This window comes from Musca autumnalis, unplaced genomic scaffold (assembly GCF_047663935.1).
Source record: "Musca autumnalis isolate F117 unplaced genomic scaffold, ASM4766393v1 scaffold_3, whole genome shotgun sequence".
NCBI classification, from domain to species: domain Eukaryota; kingdom Metazoa; phylum Arthropoda; class Insecta; order Diptera; family Muscidae; genus Musca; species Musca autumnalis.
This window is the reverse complement of record NW_027411866.1, coordinates 47,213,797-47,225,153: the sequence shown is the minus strand read 5'-3', so window position 1 is coordinate 47,225,153 and position 11,357 is coordinate 47,213,797.

Sequence of the window (11,357 nt, the reverse complement as noted above, 5' to 3'; positions counted from 1 at the left end):
ATCACGTCAACTGTATTACGATCTATTGACCGATCGCGTAGTACGACTCTGGCACACAATTTTATTTTTGTAAGTTTTTTTTTTCAGGATAATTTTTATGCAATAACTTAATAAGTAAACGAATACACATAATGATAGAATTAAACCGGTGTAATTTTAATGCCGTATTCAGCCATGTTGAACCCAATAGTAAAGGCATTTTCAAAAATAAAATTGTGTACCAGAGTGGTACTAAGCGATCAGACAATAGATCGTAATATCGTTGACGTGATTGAGCATAGCATGAAAATTCCACAAGCAGCTAATTGTGAACCACTTCATTGGGTAATACAATTAGCCCTGTTACTATTAGCAATTTCTTAAACCTCTCTTAATTAATGCCCAAAAAATATAAAATGTTTAAGTTTAATGAAGTAAAACATGCAGCGAGTTGCACTTTTATGTCATTAGTTATGATTAGAATTTAAGTAAAAAATTCTGAAACCCCATATAATTTTTTATTTCTTTCTCTTTTCAAAATATTCTGGCTTTTTTCTTTCAATAAAAATAAAGGTTTCATTCAATTTGGAAAAGGTTTTATTTGATTTGGAAAAGGTTTCATTTAATTTGGAAAAAGTTTCATTCAATTTGGAAAAGGTTTCATTTGATGAGAATAAAGAGAACATATGTTGTTCTTGCAGTCACGTTAACGTATATGGGTTATCTCGGCTGGTCTAATATTCAAGAAATGCATTTTTTGAGTAAGTAATTTTTGCTTTTCTCCATATACTTCTTCATATTTTCCCAAAATGTTGATATCTTAAAAACCAAACAAGTTTTATGTTTATTATGACCGTGTTGTTATAATTTTTGCTTTGATGTTTACATTTGTGTAGCGGGCTGTTTCGGTCAGATGTATATGTATGAGATAATAAAACTTTTTTTTTTCATTTTTATACCCTCCACCATAGTATGGAGGGTGTATTAAGTTTGTCATTCTGTTTGTAACACATCGAACTAATCATTTGCGACCCTATAAAGTATATATATTTTTGATCAGGATAAAATTCTAAGACGATCTAGCCATGTCCGTCTGTCCGTCTGTCCGTCTGTCTGTCCGTCTGTCCGTCTGTTGTAATCACTCTAGCGTCCGCAATAATTGAGATAGAGTGCTGAAATTTTGCAGCCGAGGGTCTTTTTTCCATAGGCAGGTCAAGTTCGAAGATGGGTTATATCGGTCCACTTTTTGGTATAGCCCCCATATAACGGTACCTCCGGATTTGAGGTATTTTGACGTTCTTCGCCACATTTGCAGACCGAATTAGCTATAATTTGGCACTTAGGGTTCCTAGTGATCAACAAACTTATATCCCAAAGGATATGGGCATAGGTCCATGTTTTGGTATAGCCCCCATATAACGGTACCTCCCGATTTTCGGTATTTTGAGAATTTTAGCCACAATTTGTAACCGAAATATCTGCAATTTGACATTTGAGGTTCTCAGTGGTCATGAAATATCTCCACCAAACATCGTCAACATAGGTCCATGTTTTGGTATAGCCCCCATATAACGGTACCTCCCGATTTTCGGTATTTTGAGAGTTGTAGCCACAATTTGTAACCGAAATATCTGCAATTTGACATTTGAGGTTCTCAGTGGTCACGAAATATCTCCACCAAACATCGTCAACATAGGTCCATGTTTTGGTATAGCCCCCATATAACGGTACCTTCCGATTTTCGGTATTTTGAGAAATTTATCTAAAATTTTTAACCGAACTAGCTGTACTTTGCCATTTGAGGTTCTCAGTAGTCATGAAATATCTCCGCCAAGCATCGTCAACATAGGTCCATGTTTTGGTATAGCCCCCATATAACGGTATCTCCCGATTTTCGGTATTTTGAGAATTTTAGCTGCAATTTTTAACCGAACACATTTTTTTAGATTAGATCAGATAACACTGTGCAACAAAATGGAGGTGAAAGCCTGGGGCACGGAAAATTCCTCTTGGGGAAGAAAGGCCTTGGTGAGTATATTATGAACCCCGAAGGACAGATCCGCCGTGAGTCGAACTTCCGCCTTATGGCATGATGAAATTTTTGTTAAAGACCCTGTGGGCCATCAGGAATTAGCGTTATATCTTTGTTTACTGTTGCTTAAGTGCTCTACAAAAACAACAAACAAAGATATAATGCTAATTCATGATAGCTTACAGGGTCTCTTGCAAAAATTTCCTCACGCCATAACGCGGAAGTTCGAATCACGGCGCAGCTGTCCTTAGGGGTTTTTAATATACACACACCAAGGGCTTTCATCTCCAAAAGGAATTATCTCTGTCCCAACATTTGTGTTCACAGTGTAATTTAAGCAATAGCGGGAGGCAGTAGAAGTCTATCCATTATCGAAAAGTTGTCCCACCTAAAACTGTAAAAGGACCCTAATTATTTCATTTTAATTAAGACTATTTTATGGTGGAGGGTATAAAAAGTTCGGCCCGGCCGAACTTAACGACCTTTTACTTGTTACTCTACGTTTCGTTTTGATTACTCGGATTGATTACAACTTCTTCAGGAGTCTTTATTGAAAATCAAAACATTAATTTTAGTTCTAAATCATATTTATAATTTCTTAGTTTAAAGTTTTGCCTACAATTAGTTTTTAGATCATTAACTAAAATAGTTGCTAATTTCAATAATCCACTATTTATACTTAACGAAATAGTATTGCAATACACAATTGCGAGGCAACAATGAATAAATCAGGTCCATGTCATCGATATAATGAGCTCTTGAGAAGTTGAAAAAATCCTACTATGCAATATGTATGTATATATCAATCCTAAAACACAAGATAGATATACATACATACGGTACGTTTTGTGTTTATATAACAAACATATTTTTTTCTTTTCTTTGCAGAGGATTACATTACGAATTTTTGTTCTACATTTAAGCACGTTTTTATGATACCTCAAAAGTGTGCTATGAAAACCTTAATGAAAGTTTGCCTACTGAAATTGCTGCAAGAAATTATAAAATCAAAAACGTGACAATATAATATAAATATCACAGAGAGAAACAAAAGTGGGAGAATGTCACTGGCCGTCAAAATCAGACACACGTTGCGTGATTGGTGCACCAGATTCCTCAAATCGGGTGCAAATATATACAGGAGCTATTTCCAAATCTGAACCGATTTCAATATAATTTCGCAAATTTTTTTCTATATCATATTCTGTTACATGTTCCAATTTTAATGAAAATCGGACGTAATTTGCGTGTTTGATGTCCCAAATACCTCAAATCGGGTGAAAATATATATGGGAGTTATATCCAAATCTGAACCGATTTCAATATAAATTGGCAAACATATTTCTAGACCAAATACCTCAAATCGGGCAAAAATATATATGGGAGCTATATCCAAATCTGAACCGATTTCAATATAAATTGGCAAACTTATTTCCAGATCATATTCTGTCACATGTTCCAATTATAATGAAAATCGGACGTAATTTGCGTGTTTGATGTCCCAAATACCTCAAATCGGGTGAAAATATATATGGGAGCTATATCCAAATCTGAACCGATTTCAATATAAATTGGCAAACATATTTCTAGACCAAATACCTCAAATCGGGCGAAAATATATATGGGAGCTATATCCAAATCTGAACCAATTTCAATAAAAATTGACAAACATATTTCTAGACCAAGTTCCGTCACATGGGTCAAATTTCATCGAAATCGGACAGAATTTGCATGTTTGGTGCACCAAGTAAAACAAATTGGGCGAAAATATATGTATATGGGAGCTATATCCAAATCTGAACCGATTTTTCCAAAATAAATAACGTTCGTCCCTTGGCCTAAAAATAATCTTTTCCAATTTTTATTTGAATCGAACAATAAATGCGACCTCTGCTTTGGTTACAAAAATACATGTACAGACTGGCGGACATGCATAAATCGACTCAGGAAGTGATTCTATGTATATGCCTAAAAGGAAATATGGGCCTTCTCCTTTCCTTTTGCATGTTACATACAAATGCACAAAGAAATAATACCCCTTACCACAGTATGGTGTAGGGTATAAAAACGATAAATATCATTTTCGTCTGCAACGCGGTCAACTTAAACATGCTATCGAACGTTATACCCAATATTTTGGGATAGTTAGTGGTCGGAATCAGTACACCATCGACCAATATGTTCAGTGGGAGCCTCATTTCAGCCGTCCAAATAGTGAACAGTGTGGCAGTGGATTTAGCTGCGGATATTTTTATATTCCTCAGACGATACGACTCGATGCCAAGATCGTACAATCATCCGCATATATTACGATATCAATGCCGTCTGGAGGGTGTAAAATAGAGGTTAAACAGTTCCGGAGATATCACACCTCTTTGGGGAACTCTTTGTTTCACTCTACGGGGTTTGGACTTCTTGTCTCTGAATTCCACAAACGACTGGCGTCCGCACATATAGTTGATCAACCAACGTTTCAAACACGGCTGGATAATAGTATTCTCTATATCCTCGAATAGTTTGGCATGGTTGGCAGTGTCGAAGGTCTCCTATAGGTCAAGACCCACCATGACTGTTCAGTCGCACGGCCTGTTCTGGTTCAGTCCTCTACTGATATGTGTGGATATGACGTCTAATGCTGTTGTAGTCCTATGCATTTTCCGAAATCCATGTTGATGTTGGGCAACTGGAAAACAGCTTCTAATGGTGGGAAGCAGAAGTGCCTATAGGATTTTTGCTACTGGCGACAGGGGCCCTCTGCTGGCATCCTTGCCAGGTTTCAGTAGCAGTACCGCCTTGCCAACTTTTCTGTACCAATGTTGCATTGCTTCAGGTGATCTAGTCACTTTTGCTGACAAAAGTGAAACGGGCCCGCATAATTATCTTTGCTGGCGCCCTTGCCTGGCTTCATCACCCTGCCCATTTTCCAGGCTTTAGGAACTTTTAGTGTGGCACAGCTGCTCTAACATTACCATTGAAATTCCGCCAGGTCTAAGCTCTTTGATTGATTTTGCGCCTCCGTTAACATCTGCAACATCACCCATCGTAAACTGTGATGGTTCCTCTTCGACTGGAAGATATCGCAAACGAGGCAAATCACGTATCTTCGCATCCGATGCAAAGAGTTACTTCGCCCGGTTGCTCAATACATACATATCATGTTCGGATATGTCACCATCATGCCGTTAAACATGACAGAAGTCCAAACATCCCTTTGTCCCTAGTGTTCGATAATGCCTTAACTGTTGTCCACAATTTACTACTACCATTTTATATATTACAGCACTGCAGATGCTCTAGCCGATTTTTAGGTTTCTGTTCACTATGGTTTGTACCGAAGTTCAGCACGCTCATTCGCTAATCCCTTTGCCACTACTTAGGTCTTATTGTTTATATAATAGGAATATGGCAAGCGACTGCATGCTACGATCGCAAATTTACTACTAAAATGTATTATAAACTGCAGTCCATAAATTGTGAACAGAAAATAAACCGTTATTCCTCTCTGGCTGATGTAAAACAAATTATTTTAAATGCCTTTAGATTCTATGGACACCTTAGATCAATACTGCACCAATAATTTTATATTGGCGGATGTGATGTTTTTCATTTTTGGCGCGCTAGATCGATTTAGTACTTCATCCAATATGATTAAAAAAGGAGAGATGATAGGGTGCGGCCCTGTCTGACACCGGTGCTTATAGTGAATGGCTTGCTCGCTTGTGCTTTGAAGCGGACTTTACATGGTCCGCCACGATATAGCTCCTTTATGAGCGATATCAGCTGTGCCGGATGCTCTCTCAAAATTAACAAAGAGTGGGAAAAGTGGAGTGTTGAACTCGGACGACTGTTATATAAATATACATCAGTGGTTTCGGTTGGAAGCCACTTTGTTCGTTGCGGAGAGATGACTCGATGGCTGGGGATTTTTTTATTCAGAAGATAAACGTAGCGTACAGTAAAGACCATTATATGGAGCTAAAATGTGTACTAATATCGACAATTTTTGGTGCTGAAGTTTTCTGACCATCGGAAATTTCGAATGACAAAAAAAAAAAAAAACAAGTAAAAGGTCGTTAAGTTCGGCCGGGCCGAACTTTTTATACCCTCCACCATAAAATAGTCTTAATTAAAATGAAATAATTAGGGTCCTTTTACAGTTTTAGGTGGGACAACTTTTCGATAATGGATAGACTTCTACTGCCTCCCGCTATTGCTTAAATTACACTGTGAACACAAATGTTGGGACAGAGATAATTCCTTTTGGAGATGAAAGCCCTTGGTGTGTGTATATTAAAAACCCCTAAGGACAGCTGCGCCGTGATTCGAACTTCCGCGTTATGGCGTGAGGAAATTTTTGCAAGAGACCCTGTAAGCTATCATGAATTAGCATTATATCTTTGTTTGTTGTTTTTGTAGAGCACTTAAGCAACAGTAAACAAAGATATAACGCTAATTCCTGATGGCCCACAGGGTCTTTAACAAAAATTTCATCATGCCATAAGGCGGAAGTTCGACTCACGGCGGATCTGTCCTTCGGGGTTCATAATATACTCACCAAGGCCTTTCTTCCCCAAGAGGAATTTTCCGTGCCCCAGGCTTTCACCTCCATTTTGTTGCACAGTGTTATCTGATCTAATCTAAAAAAATGTGTTCGGTTAAAAATTGCAGCTAAAATTCTCAAAATACCGAAAATCGGGAGATACCGTTATATGGGGGCTATACCAAAACATGGACCTATGTTGACGATGCTTGGCGGAGATATTTCATGACTACTGAGAACCTCAAATGGCAAATTACAGCTAGTTCGGTTAAAAATTTTAGATAAATTTCTCAAAATACCGAAAATCGGAAGGTACCGTTATATGGGGGCTATACCAAAACATGGACCTATGTTGACGATGTTTGGTGGAGATATTTCGTGACCACTGAGAACCTCAAATGTCAAATTGCAGATATTTCGGTTACAAATTGTGGCTACAACTCTCAAAATACCGAAAATCGGGAGGTACCGTTATATGGGGGCTATACCAAAACATGGACCTATGTTGACGATGTTTGGTGGAGATATTTCATGACCACTGAGAACCTCAAATGTCAAATTGCAGATATTTCGGTTACAAATTGTGGCTAAAATTCTCAAAATACCGAAAATCGGGAGGTACCGTTATATGGGGGCTATACCAAAACATGGACCTATGCCCATATCCTTTGGGATATAAGTTTGTTGATCACTAGGAACCCTAAGTGCCAAATTATAGCTAATTCGGTCTGCAAATGTGGCGAAGAACGTCAAAATACCTCAAATCCGGAGGTACCGTTATATGGGGGCTATACCAAAAAGTGGACCGATATAACCCATCTTCGAACTTGACCTGCCTATGGAAAAAAGACCCTCGGCTGCAAAATTTCAGCACTCTATCTCAATTATTGCGGACGCTAGAGTGATTACAACAGACGGACAGACGGACAGACGGACATGGCTAGATCGTCTTAGAATTTTATCCTGATCAAAAATATATATACTTTATAGGGTCGCAAATGATTAGTTCGATGTGTTACAAACAGAATGACAAACTTAATATACCCTCCATACTATGGTGGAGGGTATAAAAAAAAAAAAAAAGAAATAGAATATGTGGCCTTAAGTTTTCATTTTTGCGAGGTAATAGAGGTGCAAATGTGAATAGAAATGACAATAGATGATTGGTGGATTCCAAGGAATGTTTTATAATCCAGTTATTTACGGCACCAGTCCTGTCTTATGGATTTGGTGATCTAGCAGCTCTCTCCGTTTTATAGCGTTGGATCTTCTCCTTTACATACATATGTTCCCACAACATCCCGGAAGGGACAAGGGAGACTTGTTTTATATCAATGAGTGCACGCCTATTCATATTGGCTCAATTATATGGAACCTACCTGTTGAAGCCGAGTCCGAACGTCGTGTCTTACGACACCACTTTGTAGAGAAGTTGTTCATGGCTGAGGGGATTTGAAAATGTTGATGTTCTGGTCGGCGATTCAACTGCAGGCTGTCGTGCTTACCACTGAACCACGGTGGCTCTTCTCCTCTAGTTCATGAATATCCTACCTAGCAAGCTTGTGTGGGGGTCCTATCAACAATATGATGGAGGGTTGACTCCCATGGTAACATCTAAGCAAGTACATACTGTGGTGGTGTTAATATCGGCAAAATAGTAGTAATACGCTTCACAAATGACTTTAACCGCGAAACACGACGTCGTGATAAATTTCCACTTGTCCTTTGGGTGTTAAAAAATGTCGATGTAGCTACATTGTTGAAATCGTAATTTTCATGTTTTATGTTAGGACCTTTGGTGGCTATTTTTCATCCTCCTCATTACTTTGTTTAGAACATTTAACTGCTAAATAAAAATAAACTTTTGCGACTGAACAATATGCGTATTTGATTAGTCTTCAAAAAAGTATTTTTTTCGAATAAAATATATTAAATGTTTATTTCTTTTGTTTTTTTTTTCACTTTAAAACTTCTCCAAAGGACTTTTGTTTGAATTCCAAACAATATCATCATTTATTAGCGTTGTGTCTTTGCAATTGTCAAGAACTTCTTATACAACTTATGCATGTCTGAACATACTTAACTAAGTTGGTAAATTGTGTTGTTTGATATACTAAATAGTATAAAAAACGAAGTAAATAAATAAAGGTGATAATCATTTATTCATGGCACCTGCCACTTTTTATCGCTTATCAACACCACTGCCCCCCACCATACCATACGCAACGCTGAATGTGAATAAGGCACAAAGTTTATAACATTCCTAATAACAAAAGGCAAAGAAAAGTTGTTTTTCGAAACATTTTCCATTGAATGTAACAATTCAAGTGGATAACAACCAATCAACAATTGTCTGAGTTCGAAGTAATTCTCCCCAACATGCAATTTAGTTGAATATTGGCAAATGGTAAATTTCAATGCTCCCCATATCTCTCTATCAATGTTTCCATTTAAATTGGCAATGTCAAAAATTAATCTAGCAAATATACTTTTCAACTACTTGTATGTATTTACAAGTAGGTAAGATCATGAGTATGTGTGTCCGTGAGTGTGTGTTCCAAAGTATTTGTTAGCCATACAAATTGAAGAAACGCCAATTTGCAATATTTCTTATTGTCATGAGGCAACAATTGGTGCCTTACACTGAGAATAAAACAAGTAAAAATAATCCTCAGCCTATGACTGTCCGTAAAAGCGAACAAACTGTAAAATTAATATAAAAAGAAACGATATTTACGTATGCTAAAGTGAAATTTTTGAAACAAATTTTTAGGCGGGAATTGGCTTATAAAACTCTGACGGATCCCGTCAAAACAGACTCCTCGAATATAGTCAATAATCCTTCAAATAGTAGAATAACTCAGGAAGAGGTTTTAAAAACTTTGGGGTCACTATCAAGAGAAGTACATATATGTTTGCACTTTTGTGTGAGAGGTATATGAAGGAGAGGTGTATGAAGGAGTGGCTCCAAATATGAGTATTTACACATTTCGGACCCAATATCTAACAAATTATTGTTATGGGGATCGCTATGAAAATTTCAACACAACACAAGGAGTGGCCTTAAACTGGATTTAACCGCAAACGTGTTGAACTTTTGTGTAGGAGGGACTTTAATAATGACATGTAGTTCAAGAATGACATAGTTCATCTAAGAACTTGTTCTTAGTTCGAAAGTCACCCATTTAGACAGTTGTCGTGCCCATCAGCTATTTTAGTTGATCGTTATAGGACTTCTTTTCGGCCATTCTATGAGAAAGTTTGGAGTAGCCCACGAAATAATTTATATAATAAGTACCCCAATGACTAACTTCGGTAAAAATTTCAAAGCTATTATCGCAGAGCCCTTAAACTGCACTTTAACGAAAAATTTGAAATTTTGTCCATCTTTGTCCATTTAAATTTGAGAAAGATATTGCAATGTCAAAAAGGTGTATAAAAATCAGTGATTTCTATCGATAGTTGTCCTGGCCGTCATAGAATTTTTTATAACTTTTGGACCTTTATGTCAGGACTTATCCCCGAATATCAAGAATTGTCGAACTTTTTGGGGGATTCTAAACTATGTTTGGTAGAAACACTAACGTGTACAATGTTCGCGCCAGTTAAGTAATTGTAAAATCAAAGACTTTTTATTTCAATTTTAATATTTTTATTTAAGACAAACTTCAACATTATCATCTAAAGTTACAATTAGACTGAACTCAAATCTAAGAGTACATAAATTTATAACTGCTGTTTAGTACTAAAAATTGGAAATGAGAGTAATCGAATATGATGAAATGTTTGAATAAAGAAGTATGGATAATTAGAGTATTATAATAAGAATGAACACTAAAACTAAGTAAAAGCAAATAAAGAATAGCTATAAATAGAATAAGAGGGAATGTAATGGGATAACAATATTTATTTTAAAAGAGGTTTGATACAATAATAATGCATCTTTGTGTTTATTTCAGCTTTAGTCCATATTTTGTTGTATTCAAGTATTTGAATAACAACAAAATGTTTTACAGTGGATATGAAATTGATTAGTTGCGGGCAGAGGGTAGGGAATACTATAGTTTCAGACGACATAAAAACAGTGGTGGATATAAAATTATTTAGTTCGACTCAAATTGTAGGGTAATCAGCTTTAGGGCCATATAGCAAATTTCTCATTTTGTTTAATTTGCTGGATGGGCTTATTGACCTGTTTATCGATACAGAGTCGGCGGAAAAGGGAACTGATGAAGTTGTTTGGTGACAACTGAAACTATAGTATTCCCTACCCTCCGCCCGCAACTAATCAATTTCATATCCACTGTAAAACATTTTGTTGTTATTCAAAAACTTGAATACAACAAAATATGGACTAAAGCTGAAATAAACACAAAGATGTAAAATTCTGCAGTCCAACAATAAAAAACGCCAACTACAATAATAATGTATCATAACTACCCCACCACTAGTATTATGACACTCCTGTGTCTTAGAACAGATTTTTCAATAAACTTTTTTTACATCATCTTTACTATTTTATACAGAATTTTAGTTTTTATCATTATCAAAATGTTTTGTATCAACTACGCCACTATATTTCTTTCTTCTTTGTATGTTTGTACAATGTTCATTTTTCAGTTCACTTAGTCTAAATTTCGGTTGCTCTTTATGTCTCTCATCGCTGTAGTCTTTAATATAGGCTTTTGCTCTGTTTTCAATGTAATGTTCTCTAGTTTTATTTATCTTATCAATATAATTTCTTTTAGTTTTTAAAATATTCTCATAGATCTTATTGCTTTCGCAGTTACCATGTTCGATGTCAAA